Source organism: Ovis aries, chromosome 3 (assembly GCF_016772045.2).
Source record: "Ovis aries strain OAR_USU_Benz2616 breed Rambouillet chromosome 3, ARS-UI_Ramb_v3.0, whole genome shotgun sequence".
In the NCBI taxonomy this organism is placed as follows: Eukaryota; Metazoa; Chordata; class Mammalia; order Artiodactyla; family Bovidae; genus Ovis; species Ovis aries.
This window is the reverse complement of record NC_056056.1, coordinates 12,053,183-12,078,573: the sequence shown is the minus strand read 5'-3', so window position 1 is coordinate 12,078,573 and position 25,391 is coordinate 12,053,183. Positions and strand designations below refer to the sequence as shown.

Here is a 25,391-nt window from a genome sequence, read left to right as displayed (position 1 = left end):
AGAGTACTGGAGAGGGGTGCCATTGCCTTCTCCGCAACCAGGCTTGGGTGTTAGCTAAACAAAGAAGAGAAGTTAGATGAAAGAAAAGTGTACTTGCAACTGGAAGGACAAAATACACCAGAGGCATAGAGACAATGGACTACAAATGACTTGAGGTGGTTGGTTTCCACTTAAAGATACGGACAAGATGTTTATCTGTGTGATTTTTGGGGGGAATCCGTTGGGAGGTTGGGTTGGGGGGTGCAGATGGGATTCTTGGCAGTAGAAGAAAATGAGAATGGAGAAATCCAAAAAGACCAGCTTGTGAGGAGTTTTATGTACAAGACTAGGGAGTTTTCCTCTTTTCCTGAAAGCAGAGTTTTAAGAGGGATTTGATCAGTTTTGTTTTTTCAGAAGTGCACTTTAAAGACAGAGTGGACACTGAACTGAAAGGGGAAGTCTGGAAGCAGATAAACTCAAAGGTTCTAAGACCCAGGTAGCTGGCAGCCCTCTAAAAAGAAGGTTCTAATAGTGAAGGCTTATGTCAATGCTTTTTTAATCACTTAAAGAAATTACTGAATGCAATTAAAAAGATTTAGCTCCAGGAGAAGAACTAAAACCTGAGTTCTTAGTTAGGCAAAGGCTGGCCTGAAGAGTGAAGCTCCTACAGAATAAACATCAACTGTGTGAGTCTTAGGAGAGGAGGACAGCCCAGAACAACAGGCCTGTTTCCCCCACCTATTAGAGGGCTCCCCCTGAGCTGTAACTTCATCTCTCCAAGCCCAGTTTCCTTTGCCAAAGGACAATACTTTCTGTTTATCTAGCAAGGCCATCATATAGAATGAATTAAGCAACTGAATACAAATTTAACTATAACCTTCTAATGCAAATAATACAGAGTGCCCATCAGAGTCCACTGACCACACCAGGCACTCAAAAACAGGTGGCTTCTATTGTGATTATTAGGTAGGAGGTGGTTACCTGCTCTTTCAGGAGGAGGAGTGGTTCTAAGCCACATTTTGGATTATTTCAAATGCCTTTACAATGCTGAGCACTGCAAGTCTTAGGGGAAGCACTGACTGAAACCGCTCACCCTGGTCAGGTACCATAGTAACCATTTGCATGAGTTGTTTTACAACAGGAGGTCCTAGTAAAGAACACAGAACTAACAAGCCACCACCAACCAGAAGAGTTTGAGAAAGGTCAAAAGGAGACAGCACATGTCTGACCACCTCCCAGAATCCTTCTCATTGGCATCCATCTTGCCTGAGCGATGAGTGCACCCCCAGGAAGGACTCTGAGTGAGAATGATTGGCCAAAGACAACCCAGAAACTAATCCCATCACCATGAAACCCAAGACTGAGAGTCACGTGGCAGAGCAGTTCTCCTGGGTTCCCTTACCCTACTGCTCTCTGCCCAGGTGCCCTTTCCAATAACATCTCTTGCTTGGTCAGCATGTGTGTCTCCTTGAACAATTCTTTTCCAAGCGTTAGACAAGAGCCCACTTTTGGGCCCTGGAAGGGGTCCCCCTTCCTGGAACACAAGCATGTGTGTATTATTTACAATTACTTTTAACATTTGTCATAAAAGAGGGGACTAAGGTCAAAGAAATCTTATTAATACTTATGAACTTGAAATACTAATCAGTCGTGAAAAAAGAAGGTAATTTTGCCATTTGCAGCAACACGGATGGAGTTGGAGGGCATTATGCTAAAGTGAAATAAGTCAGACACAGCAAGACAAATACAGTATGATGTCACATATAAAATCTAAAAAATACAACAAACTAATAAATATAACAAAAAAGAAATAGACTCATACAGAACAGTAAACATACCAGTGGGAAGAGGAAAACGAGGGCAATAAAGAGACAGGATATTAAGAAGTACAAACTATTAGGTATAAAATAAACTATGAGGAATGAGGCTAAAGCTGAAACTCCAGTACTCTGGCCACCTGATGCGAAGAGTTGACTCATTGGAAAAGACTTTGATGCTGGGAGGGATTGGGGACAGGAGAAGGGGTCGACCGAGGATGAGATGGCTAGATGGCAACACGGACTCAATGAACGCAAGTCTGACTGAACTCCAGGAGTTGGTGATGGACAGGGAGGCCTGGCGTGCTGCGATTCATGGGGTCGCAAAGAGTCGGACACAACTGAGCGACTGAACTGAACTGAAACTATGAGGACATATTACACAACATGGCAAATATAACTATAAACAGAGTATAAATTTAAAATTCTGAGTCACTATATTCTATACTTATAAATTATATAATATTATACTACACTTCAATAAAAGTAAATAAATACACTATACCTCCCCTCAAAAGAGGGAAAAAATATTTATCCACTTGATATAAGATAAAAGATTTCACTTCGAAGACTGAATAAAAACAAAGAAAAAAGATAGGAATCATAAATGTGTCACTAGTATTGTCTGAATGATTCCTCAGTTAATGACTCTTTACAAGATAACACTGCAAATAATTACTTAGGCTTTCCTGACTGAAGGAATATTACATATTGTTCTTGCCTAATTAAATAAGACTTAAGCCTAGAAGATTTATGTTATAATGATATAAAAGATAGCAACAGTAATAAGACTCTACAAGCTATCATTAAAGAAACATATGGATGTTAACATTTTTACCTTTCACAAATGTTTGAACTTAACTTCTATTTTAAAATATAACAGCTTCAGTTAATTCAAAGATCCATTCTCCATACTGAGCCATTCACAGGATGGGAATGAAAATATCTAGTCCCTAAGCTATGTCAGGCAGGGACCAAGCAGTTCAAGGGCATTATCTCTACTTCCCTTCTCTACTCCTTGCCAGAGCTACAAGACATGGGTACCGTCAGCTATAACTAACAGAAAGAAATGGAAACTCAAAGGTGTTCAGTGACCTGCTCAAGACCACCAAGCTACTAAAGCTACAGTCAAGATTTGACGTAAGGTCTTCTGGTTCCAGAACTCATGGTACTTTTTCTTTTTTATAAATCAATTTCAAATTATAAAAAGTGAAAGTGAAGTCGCTCAGTCCTGTCTGACTCTTTGCAACCCCGTGGACTGTAGCCCACCAGGCTCCTCTGTCCATTGGATTCTCCAGGCAAAAATACTGGAGTGGGTTGCCATTTCCTTCTCCAGTGGATCCTCCTAACCCAGGGATTGAACCCAGGTCTCCCACATTGCAGGCAGATGCTTTAACCTCTGAGCCACTAGGGAAGTCCATTTATACATAATGAAGCCCAACCATTCTATGTATACATGAAGAGGAGTTTTAATAACTATATACATCTGTGTAACCACCACCACAATCAGTATGTAGGACATTTCCAAGGCCCCTGTAGTATCACTGACTCAATGCACATGTATTTGAGCAAACTCTGGGAGCTAGTGGAGGATAGAGGAGACTGGCACGCTGCAGTTCATGGGGTTGCAAAGAGTCGGATGGGACTTAGTGACTGAACCACCACCCCCAATTAATCCCCCTCATCCTTTGTAGGGTGTCTACCACACTATACTGAGATCATCTCTTTACCACCTGTTCTTCCCACCATTCAGTTCAGTTCAGTTGCGTCTGACTCTTTGAGACTCCATGGACTGCAGCACGCCAGGCCTCCCTGTCTATCACCAACTCCCGGAGCTTACTCAAATTCATGTCCATTGAGTCAATGATGCCATGCAACGATCTCATCCTCTGTCATTCAAAATTTACTTCTTTTTAACCTCAAATTAAAATTATTTCACTTGGGTGTATAGCTTATGAGTTTTGACACATGTACAGTGTGGTGTAACAGCCACAGACAATTAAGACAAAGAACACTTTGACCCCATATCACTCAATTTACTTCTGCTGTGCTTTTGTAATCAACAGTTCCCCCACTCCCAGCACCTGATCAGTTTCTAATTCCTACAATTTTGCCTTTTTCAGACATGTCAAGTGAAATAACATAGTATGTAGCCACTGTCATAATCCATCAGGGCTTTTATTAAAAGTTCTAAGCCACACTGTATATTTCAGCCTTTTCTTTATTCTTCCTAGAGGACTTTGCCATTTCCACACTTAGATTAAGACAAGTTTTAATAGTGACATATTCCCATAGTTATTCCAATGTCTCACAACACCAAGACACTAGCTGTTGCTCTAACCCAAGTGAGAAAATGTCACAGGAGTACCTTCAGTTCATTTAATGCATTAAAACAGTATATCATTTGCAAACTTCCTTGTTATGTTATTTAATGCAGAGTTTGAGAGAACAGCAAGCAGAGATAAGAAAATCTTCTTTAAGCGAACAATGCAAAGAAATAGAGGAAAACAACAGAATGAGAAAGACTAGAAATTTCTTCAGGAATATTGGAGATATCAAAGGAACATTTTCAACAAGGATGGGCATGATAAAGGATAGAAATAGCAAGGACCTAACAGAAGCAGAAGAGATTAAGAAGTGGCAAGATAACACAGAAGAACTATACAAGCAAAGTGTTAATGACCTGGACAAATCATGATGGTGTGGTCACTCACCTACAGCCACACATCTTGCAGTGTGAAGTCAAGTGGGACTTAGGAAGCATTACTACAAAAAAAAACTAGTGGAGGTCATGGAATTCCAGCTAAGCTATTTCAAATCCTAAAAAATGATGCTGTTAAAGTGCTGCACTCAACATGCCAGCAAATTTGGAAAACTCAGCAATGGCCACAAGATTGAAAAAGGCCAGTTTTCATTACAATCCCAGAGAAGGGCAATGTCAAAGAATATTCGAACTACTGATGATTGCACTCATTTCACATGCTAGCAAGGTTATACTCAAAATCCTTCAAGCTAGGTTTCAGTAGTACGTGAACTGAGAATTTCAAGATGTATAAGCTGGGTTTAGAAAAGACAGAAGAACCAGAGATCAAATTGCCAACATCCGCTGGATCACAGGAAATGCAAGTCAATTCCAGAAAAACATCTACTTCAGCTTCATTGATTATGCTAAAGGCTTTGTGTGGATCACAACAAACTGTGGAAAATTATTCAAGAGATGGGAATACTAGGCCACCTTACCTGTCTCTTGAGAAATGTGTATGCAGGTCAGTTCAGTTCAGTCACTCAGTCATGTCCGACTCTTTGTGACCCCATGAATCGCAGCATGCCAGGCCTCCCTGTCCATCACCAACTCCTGGAGTCCACCCAAACCCATGTCCATCAAGTCAGTGATGCCATCCAACCATCTCATCCTCGGTCGTCCCCTTCTCCTCCTGCCCACAATCCCTCCCAGCATCAGAGTCTTTTCCAATGAGTCAACTCTTCGCCTGTGGTGGCCAAAGTACTGGAGTTTCAGCTTCACCATCATTCCTTCCAAAGAAATCCCAGGGATGATCTCCTTCAGAACGGACTGGTTGGATCTCCTTGCAGTCCAAGGGACTCTCAAGAGTCTTCTCCAACACCACAGTTCAAAAGCATCAATTCCTTGGCGCTCAGACTTCTTCACAGTCCAACTCTCACATCCATATATGACCACAGGAAAAACCATAGCCTTGACTAGATGGACCTTAGTCAGCAAAGTAATGTCTCTGCTTTTGAATATGCTATCTAGGTTGGTCATAACTTTTCTTCCAGAGAGTAAGCGTCTTGTAATTTCATGGCTGCAGTCACCATCTGCAGTGATTTTGGAGCCCAGAAAAATAAAGTCTGACACTGTTTCCACTGTTTCCCCATCTATTTCCCATGAAATGATGGGACCGGATGCCATGATCTTTGTTTTTCTGAATGTTGAGCTTTAAGCCAACTTTTTCACTCTCCTCTTTCACTGTCATTAAGAGGCTTTTTAGTTCCTCTTCACTTTCTGCCATAAGGGTGGTGTCATCTGCATATCTGAGGTTATTGATATTTCTCCCGGCAATCTTGATTCCAGCTTGTGCTTCTTCCAGTCCAGCGCTTCTCATGATGTACTCTGCATATAAGTTAAATAAGCAGGGTGACAATATACAGCTTTGACATACTCCTTTTCCTATTTGGAACCAGTCTGTTATTCCATGTCCAGTGCTAGCACCTCTAACTGCTGCTTCTTGACCTGCATACAGATTTCTCAAGAGGCAGGTCAGGTGGTCTGGTATTCCCATCTCTCTCAGAATTTTCCACAGTTTATTCTGATCCACACAGTCAAAGGCTTTGGCATAGTCAATAAAGCAGAAATAGATGTTTTTCTGGAACTCTCTTACTTTTTCCATAATCCAGCGGATGTTGGCAATTTGATCTTTGGTTCCTCTGCCTTTTCTAAAACCAGCTTGAACATCTGGAAGTTCACGGTTCACATATTGCTGAAGCCTGGCTTGGAGAATTTTGAGCATTACTTTACTAGCATGTGAGATGAGTGCAATTGTGCGGTAGTTTGAGCATTCTTTGGTATTGCCTTTCTTTGGGATTGGAATGAAAACGGACCTTTTCCAGTCCTGTGGCCACTGCTGAGTTTTCCTAATTTGTGGCATATTGAGTACAGCACTTTCACAGCATCATCTTTCAGGATTTGAAATAGCTCCACTGGAATTCCATCACCTCCACTAGCTTTGTTCATAGTGATGCTTTCTTTAAGGCACACTTGACTTCACATTCCAGGATGTCTGGCTCTAGATGAGTGATCACACCATCGTGATTATCCGGGTCATGAAGATCTTTTTTGTACAGTTCTTCTGTGTATTCTTGTCACCTCTTCTTTATATCTTCTGCTTCTGTTAGGTCCATACCATTTCTGTCCTTTATCGAGCCCATCTTTGCATGAAATGTTCCCTTGGTATCTCTAATTTTCTTGAAGAGATCTCTAGTCTTTCCCATTCTGTTCTTTTCCTCTATTTATTTGCATTGATCGCTGAAGCAGGCTTTCTTATCTCTTCTTGCTATTCTTTGGAACTCTGCATTCAGACACTTATATCTTTCCTTTTCTCCTTTGCTTTTCGCCTCTCTTCTTTTCACAGCTATTTGTAAGGCCTTCCCAGACAGCCATTTTGCTTTTTTGCATTTCTTTTCCATGGGGATGGTCTTGATCCCTGTCTCCTGTACAATGTCACGAACCTCATTCCATAGTTCATCAGGCACTCTCTCTATCAGATCTAGGCCCTTAAATCTATTTCTCACTTCCACTGTATAATCATAAGGGATTTGATTCAGGTCATACCTGAATGGTCTAGTGGTTTTCCCTACTTTCTTCAGTTTAAGTCTGAATTTGGTAATAAGGAGTTCATGATCTGAGCCACAGTCAGCTCCTGGTCTTGTTTTTGTTGACTGGATAGAGCTTCTCCATCTTTGGCTGCAAAGAATATAATCAATCTGATTTCGGTGTTGACCCTCTGGTAATGTCCATGTGTAGAGTCTTCTCTTGTGTTGTTGGAAGAGGGTGTTTGCTATGACCAGTGCGTTCTCTTGGCAAAACTCTATTAGTCTTTGCCCTGCTTCATTTCGCATTCCAAGGCCAAATTTGCCTGTTACTCCAGGTATTTCTTGACTTCCTACTTTTGCATTCCAGTACCCTATAATGAAAAGGACATCTTTATATACATATATATATATATATATATATATATATATATATATATATATGCAGAGTACATCATGTGAAATGCCAGGCTGGATGAATCACAAGCTGGAATGAAGATTGCCAGGAGAAATATCAATAACCTCAGATATGCAGGTGATACCAACCTAATGGCAGAAATTGAAGAGGAACTAAAGAGCCTCTTGATGAGGGTGAAAGAAGAAAGTGAAAAAGCTGGCTTAAAACTCAACATTCAAAAAAGCTAACATCATGGCATACAGTCGAATCACTTCATGGCAAATAGATGGGGAAAAGGTGGAAACAGTGACAGACTTTATTTTCTTGGGCTCCAAAATCACTGTGGACGGTGACTGCAGCCATGAAATTAAAAGATGCTTGCTCCTTGGAAGGAAAGCTATGACCAACTGAGAGAAGAGTATTAAAAAGCAGAGACACCACTCTGCCGACAAAGGTCCCTAGTCAAAGTTATGGTTTTTCCAGTAGTCATGAATGGATGTGAGAGATGGACCATAAGGAAGGCTGAGTGCTTAAGAACTGATGCTTTTCAATTGTGGTGCTGGAGAGGAGGACTCTTGAGATTCCCTTGGACTGCAAGGAGATCATACCAATCAATCCTAAAGGAAATCAACCCTTAATACTCACTGGAAGGACTGATGCTAAAGCTGAAGCTGCAATACTTTGGCCACCTAATGTGAAGAGCCAACTCATGGAAAAGCCCCTGATGCTGGGAAAGACTGAAGGCAAAAGAAGGGGGTGGCAGAGGATGAGATGGTGAGGTAGCATCATCAACTCAAAAGACACTTAGAGCAAACTCAGGGAGACAGTGAAGGACAGGGAAGCCTGGCATTCTGCAGTCTGTGGGGTCGCTAAGAATCAGACATGATTTAGTGACTGAACAGAACAGGTGTTATTTAATACCAATAAATTACCTAAGATACATCTTACATGTGAATGAAAGAAACCATCTGTCTACACTGGGGTTGTTGGATATCCTACCTCCGTATTGCCTTGCTTTCGTCTAGCTATGAGGCCAGCCCAGCGGTCTGACCATAACACTATGGGTAGTGCGAAGGGTTTGCTCCAAGACCAGAAAAAGCAGAACCCAAGCTCTCTGTCACCTGCCCAACCAGATGAGTCAAAGGTGGTGTGAGAGCAGCCAATTGCTCTAAATTGTTCAACCTTTTCATTTTATAGCAGAAGAAAGGGAAGTTCAGAGAGTGGAAGAGACTTACTTAGAGCCATGCATTTTTCAGAATCAAAAGGGTATCTCAACAAACCCAGAATCTTGTCCCCAGTGAATGGATTAGCAATCCCTCAGTATTACTCTTGCCTTTCTTTTTCTGCTATATTTCCTACCAACTAGGATGCAAAAGAACATGGCTTCTCTTGTGTGAGAGAATGTAGAGTAGTTGCTGTCTTCAATATCTAGAATTGTCCTGAAACATCAAAATTTCAGTTGGATTCTACAGGAAATTCCCACAGTCTTACTAATCAGGATGTGAAATAATGTCTGTTTAGCTCCAAATCTGAGGATCTTTCTGTCTCCTGCACATTTTGATATCTGTTCTGACAACCATCTGGCTTTAGTATTCTATGGCTCATTTAGACATCAAACATGTATTGACTGTGAGGCCCTTTGCTGCATCCTGGGCTAGCAGGTGAATAAGATGCAGTTTCTAGTTTTAAGAAGCTCAGTGTCCAGAGGGGGAACCAGACACATAAATCAACAAGGGTAATTACTGAGATAACTGAATTGAGAAAAGTGTGCACAGTCACCAATTATCTCTCACATGAGCTTGCACACACACATACACTCATGGGGCAGATGACCAGCTCCATCATATGTGGCAGAATTTCTTTAAATCTTAACAGGGCTTAATTCTAGAATTAAGTAGAAACGGTCACATTAGAAGAACCTTTATTTACAGAGGATGGTTGAACAAAGGCTACTGGAGCTCAGGATCCAATCGTGATCCCCAAAAAGGGCCTCTTGATTTTTATGAACAATTTTCTTCTTCCTTTTACTCTTAATACAGAAAAACTGGCACCTTTGTCTGGGTCCAGAATATAAAATCAGGAAATAAAACGGCAAGTCTTACAACTGCGAACTTCAATCAGCTCATTACAAACCAAAGGGACATATTTGAATGCATGTTGCTACATTCATTTACCTATTCTGCCAAGCCATTCAATTACATGATTTCAGATTTTGTATAAAAAATACAGCCATGTTTCTTTCAAAAGCTGGTATTTGGAGAAAGGTGATTAGAACAGCATGCTATGATACATTAATACAGTGGTTTCATTTAATGGACAATGGCAGTTGCTCAAATGCTCCCAGTACTTTAAATTATTACACTTAGAATTCATGACTACAACGTGTCTCGACTTTTTCCTTTACTGCTGCACAATACACTCCATTACCACTGTGAATGCAAACAAAACACATTATCAGCAGAGTTTTATTAGCATTTATAATCTTAACGAAAGTCATTTCTAAAGGTGGGGGTGAGTAAAGCGGGTTGTGAACACTAAGAAGGATAAAGTGCCATGACTGAAGAAAAGTGGAAAAACAGGAGAAAAAAGCTAAAGCAGAAGAAAAATCTTAAACAAAATTTAACATCTCCTTGGAGAGAAAGGACACAAAAGAGATGGAGTTTATTCTAACCAGAAGCAGCTGTTGCTGTTCAAATTAGGAAGCATTCCTAATGAATCAGCAGTTCTTATAATAAATACACTCCCCTTTGAAATGTGAGGATTCCGCTATGAGAATTTCTTTTGATATATTTTTTACATGAACTCATTAGACAGAGAAGAGGCAAGGACTGAGCATGTTCCTGTCTAAATTATGATGGAGATCTTATCCATATCAAGCCTTCCCAGTTAGGTGGGGCACAGGAAAACAAAAAATAAAAACACAAAGCTAAAATGATTTTTACTGATCAGTACCCTTTACAACTCACTTCAAGCAAACTTTGTAAGATGCTATGTTAACAGTGACATCTTACAAAATACCTGCTACTACTCTAACAAGTGAACCGGTCAAGTTTAAAATGAAATCAGAGCTATACAAACAATAAAAGAGGCATGTCTTTTGCATTCAGTAAAAGGAAACCCCAGATTCCACCATGGTGAAGAGCTGCTTGCAGAGTATATTGGGTTCCCCAGATATCCCTCTTGCCATTTCAAGAAGAAAAAAAGGGGAAAAAATGCGTATTTATAAATATGCACACAGGCATATTTATTTCATCTCCACCTAGGTTCCATATTACTTTTTCTTTTCTTGCATTTAAAACTGCCATTTTAACAAAGGTTTCTCCAAGTGAAAATCACTGTGCTCCTATTAACAAAGACGGAAAATTTAAAGGGACATCTTCCCATTAGCAGAGATAAGAGAAACTGGATGGGCATTATGATACCTATCAGTTTTCTCCAACTTTTAATCTGTCAGTCCTTCTCCTCTTCTTCTATGGTGGGGTTCCAGGATTCTTGGACCCTTAGTACTCAATTCAAAAACCAGGAACCCCAGAAAGAGTTGTAGAGTGACATAAAGAATAACAGAGAGACTATAAAGTTGTCTCATCTTTCTCCCCTAACACCAATGATACTTAAGTCTTAAAACTGGAAACGAAAATGAAAGGATATCCTAAACATAAACATTATCTTTAAGTTGCTTAAAAACAACCCTTTTCACAAACTAAGACATGACTTCCTATCTCACTTAAGTCACTTGTGCTCTCAACAACAGGGTAAGAGAACACAACCATGACAGGCAGACCTGCAGAAAACAGAAGCCAAGGACCAAGATGATTTAACTCTCTCATCACCATGTCATACAGAAAAGGCAGAACAGTGTAACCTCTGAGGAAAGGAAACTTGCACCACATGAGTAGGAGTGGTAGACTACTTTGATTCTATAAAATAAAAACCCTAATACAGGTGAATCTTGGGAGCAAACTGAGGAGTCTTGAGGAAAGATCCCTTTGTTTAAAGATCAGTCTCTGTGTGTGTTCTACATTCTGAGTAATTAAAATATTGGGGCTCAAAAAGGCTCAGGAAATGAGTCTGAGATCACTTGATAAATGTTAAATGTGTCCTTCTCTCAGCTGAAGAAAACAAGGTAGACAGAAAGGGATTGAGTGACTTGACCAATGTTACCTAATTTTGTTTTAAAGTGGGACTAAATGTCCTAGGCAATAGACTACTAAAAATTAGTGTTCCTTTGTTTTCCAAAACAAGTAACCAGCAAATACTTCCACAGAATTCCTCTGCAAATCTGTATTTCAATAGGAATGCCTGTGCTGGCCTGTGCTTATTTGGTCCAGGCCTTCATCAACCAAAAAGGACAGCTCTGCAGTTCGTACATTGTTTCACCCCATGTACTACACTGGACAACCACACTGGCTTTGAAAATATTTTATTGGATGAGAATGGATAAAATATACCAAGGACTGGCAGGGGAAAAGAAGTTCAGATATCTGAAATGTAGACAATGATTTCTACACAACGGTTTCTGCTTCAGAGCTGCTTATGACAGTGAAAAAATGCAGAACTTGCAAAGAGCTTTAAAATTAGCAGTGTAGGGCTGCCCCGGTGGTCCAGTGGTTAAGAATGTGCCTTGCAATGCAAGGGACACAGGTTCAGTGCCTGGTTCAGGAAGATCCCATGTGCCGCAGAGCAGCTAAGCCCCTGTGCCACAACTACTGGAGCTTGTGTGCTCTCAGAGTCTGTGCTCTGCAACAATACAAGCTACCACACCGAAAGCCTGTGCACCCCAATGAAAAGTAGCCCCCCTCAATGCAACTAGAGAAAGCCCACATGCAGCAACAAAGACCCATCTCAGTCAAAAAATTAAATAAATCTTTTTTAAAAAATTAGCAGCATGTTTTTCTTAAGGGCTGGAATAAAAGACATTTGATTATAAACCCAGGCTTCACACACTAGCGATAGGTGACCTACTGAAAACTCATGTTTTCCTTTTCTTTAAAATGGAACTACTTGAAAGAGCACTCACAAGGATTAAACAGTATAATTCATGTGACATGCTTAGCACAGTTTCCATGTGGAAAGTAATCAATAAGTGGCAGCTACTATTACTATTATAAATTTCAACAGTAAAGATCATTAGATTAAGTATGAATCTCCTATGTGATTTAGTATTATGTGGCCATTAAAATGTCTTTCAGAGAGAAAAATTTAACATTACAGAACTATATAAAATGAATGTCAAATAGAAACTGTATATGATCTCAAATATGTAAATTTAAAAATATGTGGGGGAAGGGGCAAGCTGGGGATAGGAGATTAAGAAGTAAAAACTACTATGTTTAAAATAAATAATACACAAGGATGTATTATACAACACAGGAATATAATAGCCAATATCTTTTAATAACTTTAAATTATAATCTATAAAAATATTGAATCACTGTGTTCTACAAATTAATATGTCAGCTATACATCAATTAAGATTTATTAGTAGCCATATTAAAGTGAGAAAAATTAATATGTGCATATGTATTATATGCATATTATATATTTTTTAAGTAAAAGACTAAAAGAAAATGCACCACAATTTTTACTTTTGGATGGTGGAATTAGAGATATTTTCTTCTTCTCTATATATGAAAAACATATTCATTCAAGTGTTCCAACAACAGTGTTCCATCAACACTTTCTCTTGATAGACCATCCACTCCCTTTAATCATCTTGGCACCTTTATTTAAAAAATAATTAACCGATTCTCTATTCTTTTCCACTGACCTATATGCCTATTCTTGTGTCAATACCACAATACATACTATTGATTACCATAGCTTTACAAGAAGAATTGCAATCAGATAATATATTTCTTCCAACTTTATTCTTCTTTTTTCAAACTTTGTTTGGCTAAGCCCTTTGTCATATGAATTTCCATACAAATTTTAGAATCTAGCTTATCGAGTTCTATTTAAAAAGCCTAGTGGTATCGCCCTGACCCTGTAGATCAACTTGGGGAACTGACATCTGTACCAGTAAAGGTCCTCCAAAGAAACAGAAATAAGACATATATAAATAAAGAGATTTATTTTAAGGAATTGGTACAAGCAAGTCAAAAATATGTACGGGAGGTCAGCAGACTGGAAACTCAGGCAGGATTTCTCTTACAACTGTGAGGCAGAATTCCCTTTTTTTGGGAAACCTGTTGTTTTGCTCTTAAAGCCTTCAACTGATTGGATGAAGCCCACCCACATTATGGAGGGTTTCTTCCTTTATTTAAAGTTAACTGATTATAAATGTTAATCACAGCATCATCTAGACTAGTGTTAGACCAAACAACTGGGCATCAGAGCTTAGCCAAATTACGCATCACAACATCCTGACAAGAGTGAGTCTTTGAATCCAAGAGCATGCCTTATCTCTTTACTTATTTAGTTCTTCTTTTAACTTATCTCAGCAATGTTTTATACTTTTGGGAGTCAGATCATGCAAATATATTGTCGAGTTTACCCGTAAGTACTTCACATTTTGCTGTTATTATAAAAGCACTGTTTTAATGATTGCAGTTTATAACATTAATACCAATTTCCTTAATCCACACCATACACAAAATCACCAGAAATGGATCAAGGACCTAAATATGAGATAAATCTATAAAGTGTCTAGAAGAAAATACAGGAGAAAATCTTTGTGCTCTTGTATTATGCAAAGGCTTCATAGGATACAAAAACCATGAACTATAAAGGAAAAAAATCAATAAACTGGATTTTGAAATTAAAACCTTATGATATGTAAAAGATACTTTTAAGAAAATGAAAAGCGAAGCCACAGATTGGAGAAATATTTGCAAGGCACGTTATCTAATAAAAGACTTATAGTCAGAACACATTAAAAAAAAAACCTTATAACTACTAGCTTAGTAATTGTAAGACAAAGAACCCATTCTTGAAAATGATCAATAGGTTTGAAGAGATGCTTTACAAAAGATGATGTGCAATATCTTCTATATAAGCACATGAAAAGACTTTAAACACTATAAATCATCAGGGAAACACAAATTAAAGTCACAATGTGATACTGCCATAATTCAACAGAATGACTAAAACGAAAAAGACTGACAATATCAAGAGTTGATGAGGAAGAGGAGCACTGGGAACTCATGTATTATTGGAAAAGAATTCTGCAGTTTCCTATAAAGTTATTATACCTCAAGACCCAGAAAAATCGTATGTCCATACAAAAACTTAAATATGAATATTTCCATCAGTCTTATTTACAGCAATGAAAACCTGGAAACAACCCAATGTCTATCAACAAGTAAATAAACTGGGATATAGCCATACAACAGAATACTACTCAGCAATAAAAAGAACAAACTACTTATAAATGTAGTTTATAATGTAGACTTCCCTGGTGGCTCGGACGGTAAAGCGTCTGTCTACAATGCGGGAGACCTGGGTTCGAGCCCTGGGTTGGGAAGATCCCCTGGAGAAGGAAATGGCAATCCACTCCAGTACTGTTGCCTGGAAAATCCCGTGGACAGAGGAGCCTGGTACGCTACAGTCTATGGGTCACAAAGAGCTGGACATGACTGAGCAACTTCACTTCATTTATAAATGTAACATGGATGAATCACAGAATGTTATGCTGAGCAAAAGAAAGCCAGACATGAAAGTGTACATAATGTATGATTCCATTTATGTAAAATCCTAGGAAAACCTAAGCAAATCAAGAGTGAAGCAAAACAGATCTCTGGCTCCCTAGGGTTGCTGAGGGTGACTAAAAGGGGTGTGTGCGTGCGCTTAGTCGCTCAGTCATGTCCAGCTGTTTGCGACCCCATGGACTGTAGCCCACTAGGCTCCTCTGTCCATGGTATTCTCAGGCAAGAATACTGGAGTGGGTATCCATTCCCTTCTCCAGGAGATCTTCTTGGCAGGGGTCGAACTTGGGTCTTCTGCATTGCAGGTGGGTTCTTTACCATCTGTGCCACCAGGGAAGAACAAGAAACTTCTGAGGGAAACAAAAAACTCTATATATCTTGACTACAGTAGTGGTTACACATCTGTATACATTTATCAAACTTTCATACCAATTTTAAGTAAGAGAGAGAATGTGTATGTGTGTTTACATTTTTTAGATCTTTCTTTTTGGCATATGGAGATATTTTGAGAAACTTTTGCAATCAATACAATTAAAATGATGTATTTATACTCACACACACACACAATCTTTAAACGTAATGCTAACCTGGCAAAAAGCATAGGCTCCAGAGAGAAAAAAAAAAAAAAAAGAAAAGAAAAGAAATGGAAACTCAAACTCAGAATGGAAAATTAGCATCAAAGTTGGCTTTTACCCTGAAGCTCTTTGCCAAACGATGGGCTCTTTCAGCTCCCGAATAAGAGACAGAAGGCAGAAATGAAAGGAGATAAAGCCTAGAAACCTCTAAAGATACTACAACTTAAAGCTTGAAGACTACATCTCTAGAGGAACAATAAAAAGAATTGAATACATTCTGCCAGTACAGAATTTTCCATTCTTGATGTTCTCACAGGGTGGAAGGCAAACATCTCTACTGATACTGACGATTTCTAACTATAAGTGTGTTCTCACATAGATCTGCAAAGTTTTTTTTACCTACAAAGTTGGATAAAATGATCAACAGATACTATATAGAGCACCACAATCATTAGGACTCCTGGGTAACAGTCAGAAAAGAGTGGGTGACATTACTCATAACATGGTTTAAGTAGACAAAAAGAAAAAATATGAAAAAGATAAGCAACATGAGAGTGAAAAAATTAAACACATCCTAATCAGATTTCCGAAGGATATAATAAAAAGAATGGAGAAGAAGCAATAGTCAGAGAAGTAATGGCTGAGAACATTCCAGAACTGCCATTCCAGAATTTTGCTGATCCACAAATCCCAAGCAAGATAAGTGAAATCCATGTCAGAGACAAAGCACTATAAAAATGAAGTACTTCAAATAAAACAGCACGAGAGAATAAGTGATTTCATGTAAGAACAACTATTAGACTTATCTCATTTGTGGCAAGTAAGTTAAATACACAAGTAAAAGCAAATTAGAAACACCAAAGGACCTCCTTAAACTAATAAAGAATTAATATATAAGATCTTATTAGAGAAATGTTAAAATACTTTAAAATCGGGAATAATAAAAGGGTATTCACTATCTATCAACACTGTACTGGAGACACAGGGTACCACAACCAAGTAAGAAAATAAAAGGTAGAAGTAAATGAAAGAAGAAAAGACCAAACAGTCATTTATAAGTTAAATACTTTTCTATCAGAAATCCAAAATAAATTAAAATTAGTAGAATTAATTAAGGAGCTGGGCAAAAAAATCAATATTCAAAAATCATTTGAATTTCTAAAGAATAGAAAAACAGAAAATGCAAAAACAAAATGCAAACGGTATTTGCCATTAACAAAAGATATTTTAAAAGTTCTCAGGGGGAAAATGATCCAAAGACATGCAGGATCATTATGGAAGAAAAATATTTAGGGGGAGGGCATGCCACACAGCTTGCAGGATCTTAGTTCACCAATCAGGGATTGAACACCATGGTAGTGAAAGCACTAAGTCCTAACTACTGGACCACCAGGGAATTCCCAAGAAACTTTTAAATGTTACTAAATCATATTAAAATAAGACCTAAAGAGTCTTATGTTGAAAAATTGGGTAGGAAGACTCAATTAACAGAGATGTCAATTCACCCTAGACTTTTCTACATATTCAGTGAAAAGTCCAATCAAAATATCACCATGGCTTTTATGAAATTTGATGAGTTTAAAATTTACATGAAAAGGAAGGACCAAGAAAAGCAGGATATTTTTGAGAAAAGTAAGGAAACTTTCCTAACAGGTATTAAGACTATCATAATCAACACAGCAACCGATTAGCACAAGGATAGACAAATTAGATAACAGAACAAAATGAAAAGCCAAAAATAAGACCATGCATATAGGAAAATGCTCTATGCAGGGTTGGCACTGTAAATTCCTAGGGGAACGACTAGTTACTCAAGAAGTTATAAGGGCAATTGAACATCCAAATTGGGGGGTGAGGGGAATGGATCCCAATTGTACAGTAGCCATAAAAAGCATTTCCAGGTGGATTAAAGCTTCAAATGTGAAAGGCAGAAATGTCAAACTTTTGGAAGAAAGATAACTCTGATAACAACTCAGAACAAAAGTATCTCTCATGAACACAGACTCAAAAATTCTAAACCAAATATTAGCCAACCAAGACCAGTAATATACTAAAAAGAATGAAATAATATTAAATGGATTGGTAGAACATTTTAAAACTCTATTCTAATTTACCATTTTAAAAGAATAACGAAAAGAGATGTTTATAGCAATACATGCAGAATAAACAACAAAACTCAATATCTATTCATAATAAAAACTCGCAGAAAACTAGGAATATAAGAAAACCTCAATTTAAGGGCAGCTCTAAAAAAATCTACAGCTCAAACTTTACGGTAAAACACTGTTTCTCCTTAAGCACTGAGAACAAAACAAAGATAATCCCTCCTCAGTTCAGTTCAGTTGCTCAGTCTGTTTGAGTCTTTGCGACCCCATGCAGCACACCAGGCTTCCTTGTCCATTACCAACTCCCCGGAGCTTGCTCAGACTCATGTCCATCAAGTCAGTGATGCCATCCAACCATCTCATCCTCTGTCAGCCCCTTCTTCTCCCGCCTTCAATCTTTCCCAGCATCAGGGCCTTTTCCAATGAGTCAGTTCATCACAACAGGTGGCCAAAGAGTTTCAGCTTCAGCATCAGTCCTTCCAATGAATATTCAGGACTGATTTCCTTTAGGATTGACTAGCTTGATCTCCTTGCAGTCCAAGGGACTCTCAAGAGTCTTCTCCAATACCACAGTTCAAAAGCATCAATTCTTCGGTGCTCAGCTTTCATAGTCCAACTCTCACATCCATACATGATGACTGGAAAAAACATGGCTTTGACTAGACAGACCTTTGTTGGCAAAGTAATATCTCTGCTTTTTAATATGCTAGGTTGGCCATAGCTTTCCTTCCAAGGAGCAAGCATCTTTTAATTTCATGCCTGCAGTCACCATCTGCAGTGATTTTGGAGCCCAAGAAAAGAAAGTCTGCCACTGTTTGCATTGTTTCCCCATCTATTTGCCATGAAGTGATGGGACTGAACGCCATGATCTTATTTTTTTTTGAATACTGAGTTTTAAGCCAGCTTTTTCACCCTGCTCTTTCACTTTCATCAAGAGGTTCTTTGGTTCCTCTTTGATTTCTGCCATAAGGGTGGTGTCATCTGCATATCTGAGGTTATTGATATTTCTCCCGGCAATCTTGATTTCAGCTTGTGCTTCTCCAACCCGGCATTTCACATGATGTACTCTGCATATAAGTTAAATAAGCAAGGTGACAATATACAGCCTGACGTACTCCTTTCCCAATTTGGAACCAGTCTGTTGTTCCATGTCTGGTTCTAACTGTTGCTTCTTTACCTGTATACAGATATCTCAGGAGGCAGGTAAGGTGGTCTGGTATTCCAATCTCTTGAAGAATTTTCCCAGTTTGTTGTGACTCACACAGTGTAAGGCTTTGGCATAATCAATAAAGCAGAAGTAGATGTTTTTCTGGAATTTTCTTGCCTTTTCTACGATCCAATGGATGTTGGCAATTTGATCTCTGGTTCCTCTGCCTTTTCTAAATCCAGCTTGAACATCTGGAAGTTCACGGTTCACGTACTGTTGAAGCCTGGCTTGGAGAATTTTGAGCATTACTTTGCTAGCATGCGAGACGAGTACAATTGTGCAGTAGTTTGAACATTCTTTGGCATTGTCCTTCTTTGGGATTGGCACTGATTATGCTTTGCTCACTTCTGAATTTGACCTCAGAGAGCCAGCAGCCTCTTACTCTCCTCCCCCTTCTTCCAGATACTTTCCCATATCCAGTAAGTTTTCTGCAATGGCTTGCCTTCCACTAGCATCAAAGATTACTATGTCCTTGGTACATGACCATGGACATGTACCTCAACAGTAGCTACTGTCCCCCACCATCTCTATAGGAGCCAATTCTGGCAGATATAATGTATACCATCTACCTTATGAACTGTATTTCTGATGGTACCTATTAAACTGTGTTAGTTGCTCAGTCATGTTCAACTTTTTGCGACCGCATGGACTGTAGCCCTGTAGCCTGTCAGGCTTCTGTTCATGGGATTCTCCAGGTAAGAACACTGGAGTGGGTAGCCACTCCCTTCTCCAGGGGATCTTCCTGACTCAGGGATCCTACTCAGGTCTCCTGCACTGCAGGCAGATTCTTTACCATCTGAGCCACCAGGGAAGCCCAATTACCTACTAAAGTTGCTCCTAAAACTTGGCCATACTCATTAAGAGGTAGAAAATGCATGGCAAATTTTCCACCTAAAATGTCTAAGGAATCTGAAACCAAGGTTTCCTCAAGCCAAATGATGTAAAATTCAAGGGAATAGAGGGAGAGAGGTATTCAAAAGGAAAAATTAACATTTGTTCAGCAACTACTACGTGCCAGACATTTACCTATCAGTTCAGTTGCTCAGTCGTGTCCGACTCTTTGTGACCCCATGAATTGCAGCATGCCAGGCCTCCCTGTCCATCACCAACTCCCGGAGTTCACTCAGACTCACGTCCATCGAGTCAGTGATGCCATCCAACCATCTCATCCTCTGTCATCCCCTTCTCCTCCTGCCCACAATCCCTCCCAGCATCAGAGTCTTTTCCAATGAGTCAACTCTTCACCTGTGGTGGCCAAAGTACTGGAGTTTCAGCTTCAGCATCATTCCTTCCAAAGAAATCCCAGGGATGATCTCCTTCAGAATGGACTGGTTGGATCTCCTTGCAGTCCAAGGGACTCTCAAGAGTCTTCTCCAACACTACAGTTCAAAAGCATCAATTCTTCAGCGCTCAGCCTTCTTCACAGTCCAACTCTCACATCCATACATGACCACAGGAAAAAACATAGCCTTGACTAGATGGACCTTAGTCAGCAAAGTAATGTCTCTGCTTTTGAATATGCTATCTAGGTTGGTCATAACTTTTCTTCCAGAGAGTAAGTGTCTTTTAATTTCATGGCTGCAGTCACCATCTGCAGTGATTTTGGAGCCCCCCAAAATAAAGTCTGACACTGTTTCCACTGTTTCCCCATCTATTTCCCATGAAATGATGGGACCAGATGCCATGATCTTCGTTTTCTGAATGTTGAGCTTTAAGCCAACTTTTTCACTCTCCTCTTTCACTTTCATCAAGAGGCTTTTTAGTTCCTCTTCACTTTCTGCCATAAGGGTGGTGTCATGTGCATATCTGAGGTTATTGATATTTCTCCCGGCAATCTTGATTCCAGCTTGTGCTTCTTCCAGACGAGCGTTTCTCATGATGTACTCTGCATATAAGTTAAATAAGCAAGGTGACAATATACACCCTTGACGGACTCCTTTTCCTATTTGGAACCACTCTGTTGTTCCATTTACCTATACATGCTATCTAATCCGTGCCACAACTCAATGAATAAAGAATTACCAGCACAGATAAAGAATCCAACACTCAGAAAGGTATAGTAACTTTCTCAAAGTAGCCAGCAATTGGTAGACAACGTTTTGAACTCAGGTCTTTCTGATTTCAAAGTCCAAATTCCTTACCTAGCTGTATAAATAATACTCAGATTCATACATTTATTTTTGCTAAAAGCAATAATCTAAAATTATAAAAATGAGGAAAAGGTAACTACAGAGTAAATATGATGTAAAATATTGCTCTGTTTTGTTTTTTATACCACTAAGTAGACTGTGTAACAAGGCACCATGTATTAAGAGTTTTAACTGGCCTTTTGTTTGATTATAGGCAACAAGCAACTGGGATATCACTCTCAGAGTCTGAATGGCCAATTCTGAAGGCTGAGTCCAACAAAACTATCACTCTAGGGTATCCCTTCTGATTATTCACCAGTAAGGAAAGAAAACCCAAGTGCAGTTTAATTGTCAAGTCATGTAAAGGTGATTTATCTAAAGAAAATTCAGCATCAAAAAGTCAGGTTTGCACTTTAAAGAAATTCTGATAAGTTTAAAATTTGCTAGGGACCTCACATTCCCTTAAATATTAACTAAAAAGTCTTGAAAGAGATCATTTCAATTTATCTCTCCCATCTACCTTGGATGAGTAACAGGTATTTGAGAATGTTTATACAAAAAGAAATAAATATATTCAGTGTTTACATATGAATTCAATAGTTTTTCTCTCCAAACTTCACTGCTGCTGTGAAATACCATCAAAAAGCAGAAACATCATTTGTACATGGGACAGAAGCAGTCATCCAACACCCTGGCCTTTCAGGTATTTCAGTGACCTGTCATATTTCTGATGACCTTCTTTATTGCACTTCAGCTATCTCTTCCCTTGGTCTCCTCTTGACCTTCCCAGTGCCAAATTAAGACTCCCCAGTTCTAAACTACTTTAAACCTACTTTCCTATCCTTGGTGCTTGCTCACTTTACAACTCCTACACACTTGTTCTGAACCCTCATACCAATAGTCTCTTCATTCTCTCCCTTTATCAGACCTGATATTCCTCACTCTTGCCTTTACCAGAAGGTCCATCATACCAAGACCCTAGCGGCCCACATCTCTCTTATCCTTTCATCATGTATGCATAGAAATCCTTTATCCCTGAATGAATCTAACTATTTACTTTTTCTGTGCCTACACTGAAGCTGATGTGCACAACTGGGGAAAATTCCCCACTGATGTTATCCCTCTAAAAATTCTACCTGTATAAAAAGCTTACAGCATCAGCTAAGCCTTCAACATCACCCAGCAATTGTTTTTTCACTAGTCAGCCTAGGCAACTATTTTAAATCTTCTCCAATATCCACTCAAACAACTACTCTCCATACACTCTCCTTTTTATTCTCAATATCTTATCTCACCATTCATTTCATCAAGACAATAAAAACTAACAGACAAGAATTGCTTCAACTTTCCAACAATATTCATTCATTCTCTCAGTATGTATGAAACACCACTGGATATCTGGGGTCTGGAACCAGATCACCTACATTCTTATTCTAGTTTTATCCTTCAGATAAGTCACTTAACTTCTTTGTGCTTTGGTTTATTCATTTCTAAATTGGAGATATGAGTAGTACCAGCTTTGCAGGGTAGTTGTGAGAGTTAACAAGAAGCATATTTGTAACATTTAGAATTTAGCATTTAGAATGCCTGGTACAAAGTAGGCATGCCAAAAATTTTAGCCACTATCCACCACCATCATATAGGCTTCCCTGATAGCTCAGTTGCTAAAGAATCTGCCTGCAATGCAGGAGACCCCAGTTTGACTCCTGGGTCAGGAAGATCCACTGGAGAAGGGACAGGCTACCCACTCCAGTATTCTTGGGCTTCCCTTGTGGCTCAGCGTGGGCTTCCCTGGTGGCTCAGAGGTTAAAGCATCTACCTGCAATGCGGGACACCTGGGTTCGATCTCTCGGTCAGGAAGATCCCCTGGAGAAGGAAATGGCAACCCACTCCAGTATTTTTGCCTGGAGAATCCCATGGACGGAGGAATATGGTGGGCTATAGTCCACGGGGTCACAAAGAGTCAGACAGGACTGAGCGACTTCACTTTCACTTTGTGGCTCAGCTGATAAAGAATCCGCCTGCAATGCCTGAGACCTGGGTTCGATTCCTGGGTTGGGAAGATCCCCTGGAGAAGGGAAAGGTTACCCACTCCAGTATTCTGGGCTGGGGAATTTCATGGACTATATAGTCCATAGTGTTGCAAAGAGTTGGACACAACTAAGCGACTTTCATTTTTACCACCATCATGACAACTACATGGGCCAGGCACCAGATGTATACAAACCTATATGCAATCTTTCCTCCTCCCCTTCTGGTATAACATAAGAGAAGTCTGTGCCTCCTCCAAAGCGAATACCTCCACTCTTTCTTCCAACTGGGTTTAGAATAGGATAAAACAGAAATAAATACAGCCTAATGTGAGAAGACCCAGAAGGCAAACATAACCAGCCCAAGGTCATAAGGCTATTAAAATGTAGAGCTGGGTTAAGAAATCAAGTCAGCCTCTGTAACTACATCATTCTGCCTTCTACATTTCCTTCAGATTTGACAAAAAGTTCTCCCTAAATACTTCAGCTCCTGCTATAGAAGTAAAGCTCAGGTTTGACAAAAGAGAATTTCCCCCAAAGTAAATACGGGCTTTTAAAGGCCTGAAACTACAAACACGCATAAAACACTCTAAATTATGGAAGGAGTACTGAATTCTGAAGGTGGTCAGAGAAGGCTTCACAGTCTACAGGATGCCAACAGGAATACTGTGAACAGAAGTATGCAGAAAATCCCTGGCTGAGAGTTAACAAGGGGCAGGGAAAGCCTTGACAGTGAGAAAAAGTTAGAGCTGCTACCAGCAGGAAATCTCCTGGACATGACAAAATCTGTTTAATAAAAAAGGAGAACATATTAAAACTATTTGGCATGTGGGCCCAAATCAAACGGTACAGCATGAAAGTCTGGAGATCACCTGAGGACTAAAAGCAGCGTCCCTTCAAGTAGGGAGTTAGAGTTCCAACAGCTGTCAAGGAATCCTTATCCTTCAAATACTATTAAAGAGGTAATATAAAAGAACTTTAAGGAGTAACTGTGGAGGTGGCAGATAAGAGATTTCACTATGTTCAGAACACCTGGAATCACTTAAGAGACATCTGTTATCATCTGGGAATCAGAGATTAGAGCGCAAGACCACTGGTTTAGGTCAATTCAGAATAGCATTTCCATTTCTCTGCCGCAACTGTTCATACAAGTAGGGCTACAGGACTTTGAGCTTTTCATCACAGCTTTACATGGATTCCTTATCATGGCTCTTAAAACTATATAGTTCTCCTACAAATCAGGATAAATACAACAGATAAATTATAAAATTAAGACAGAGTGAGAATATTAAAAATGTTAGACTATCTTAAATATCACAATATGCCAGGAATTCTTATATATAGTATATTTAATTCTCATGAAAGCATAATTATATATTTGATTGATTAGTAAAATTATTATCTCTAACCTGATGTTTAGAAGTAAACTATCTTGCTCAGGGACATACAGTTCATACTGAGATTCAACTCTCAATCTATCTGATTTTGCCACTATACCTTTTCATACAGGGAGAGCAGGGTGACAAAAATCACAAAATGATGTCCCTTCACAAACCTAGACCAATGGCTTACAGACAAAAGTCATCTAAAAACACTGGAATTTACTTAAGTTACTTAAAAAACAATGTGTTTAATTAGAAGCATTTTTGCCCAGCAGGCATGTTAGAAATGATCAAATAAAGCAAAGACAAAGCAGTGGCATTTTCTGCTGGAGAATGTACAGCTGGCTGGATCAGCCTGGGTGGTAACCACCTCTTACCCTCAGCACTGCTTCACTGGAACGCTCCTGGAAGTTATTCTGGTGGGCTGGGACTGGCGTTCTCTTCCATGCAATGCTTTAGTCACAGACATCAGCCCCAGTAGTGGGGGAGGTTGAGTGCAAGTAGCTCCCTCCAGGCCACCTTGTTAACTACCAGGTTGGAGGGACAAAAGCCCTCAGAGCCAGCACTGTCATCACGCGTGCTAAGTCGCTTCAGTAGTGCCTGACTCTTTGCAACCCTATGGACTGTAGCACGCCAAGTTCCTTTGTCCATGGGATTCTCCAGGCAAGAATACTGGAGCGGGTTGCCATGCCCTCCTGCAGGGGATCTTCCTGACCCAGGGATCAAAAGCCACGTTTCCTATGTCTCCTGCATTGGCAGATGGCTTCTTTACCACCAGTGCCACCTGGGAAGGCCCAGAATG

At 39.4% G+C, this 25,391-nt stretch overlaps 1 protein-coding gene across 11 annotated transcripts in view; it reads right to left on the bottom strand.

Moving 5' to 3' along the window:
* The window catches only part of DENND1A (DENN domain containing 1A), a 536,262-nt gene that overhangs the window by 294,126 nt on the left and 216,745 nt on the right, over window positions 1–25,391 (bottom strand). The window lies entirely within an intron of this gene.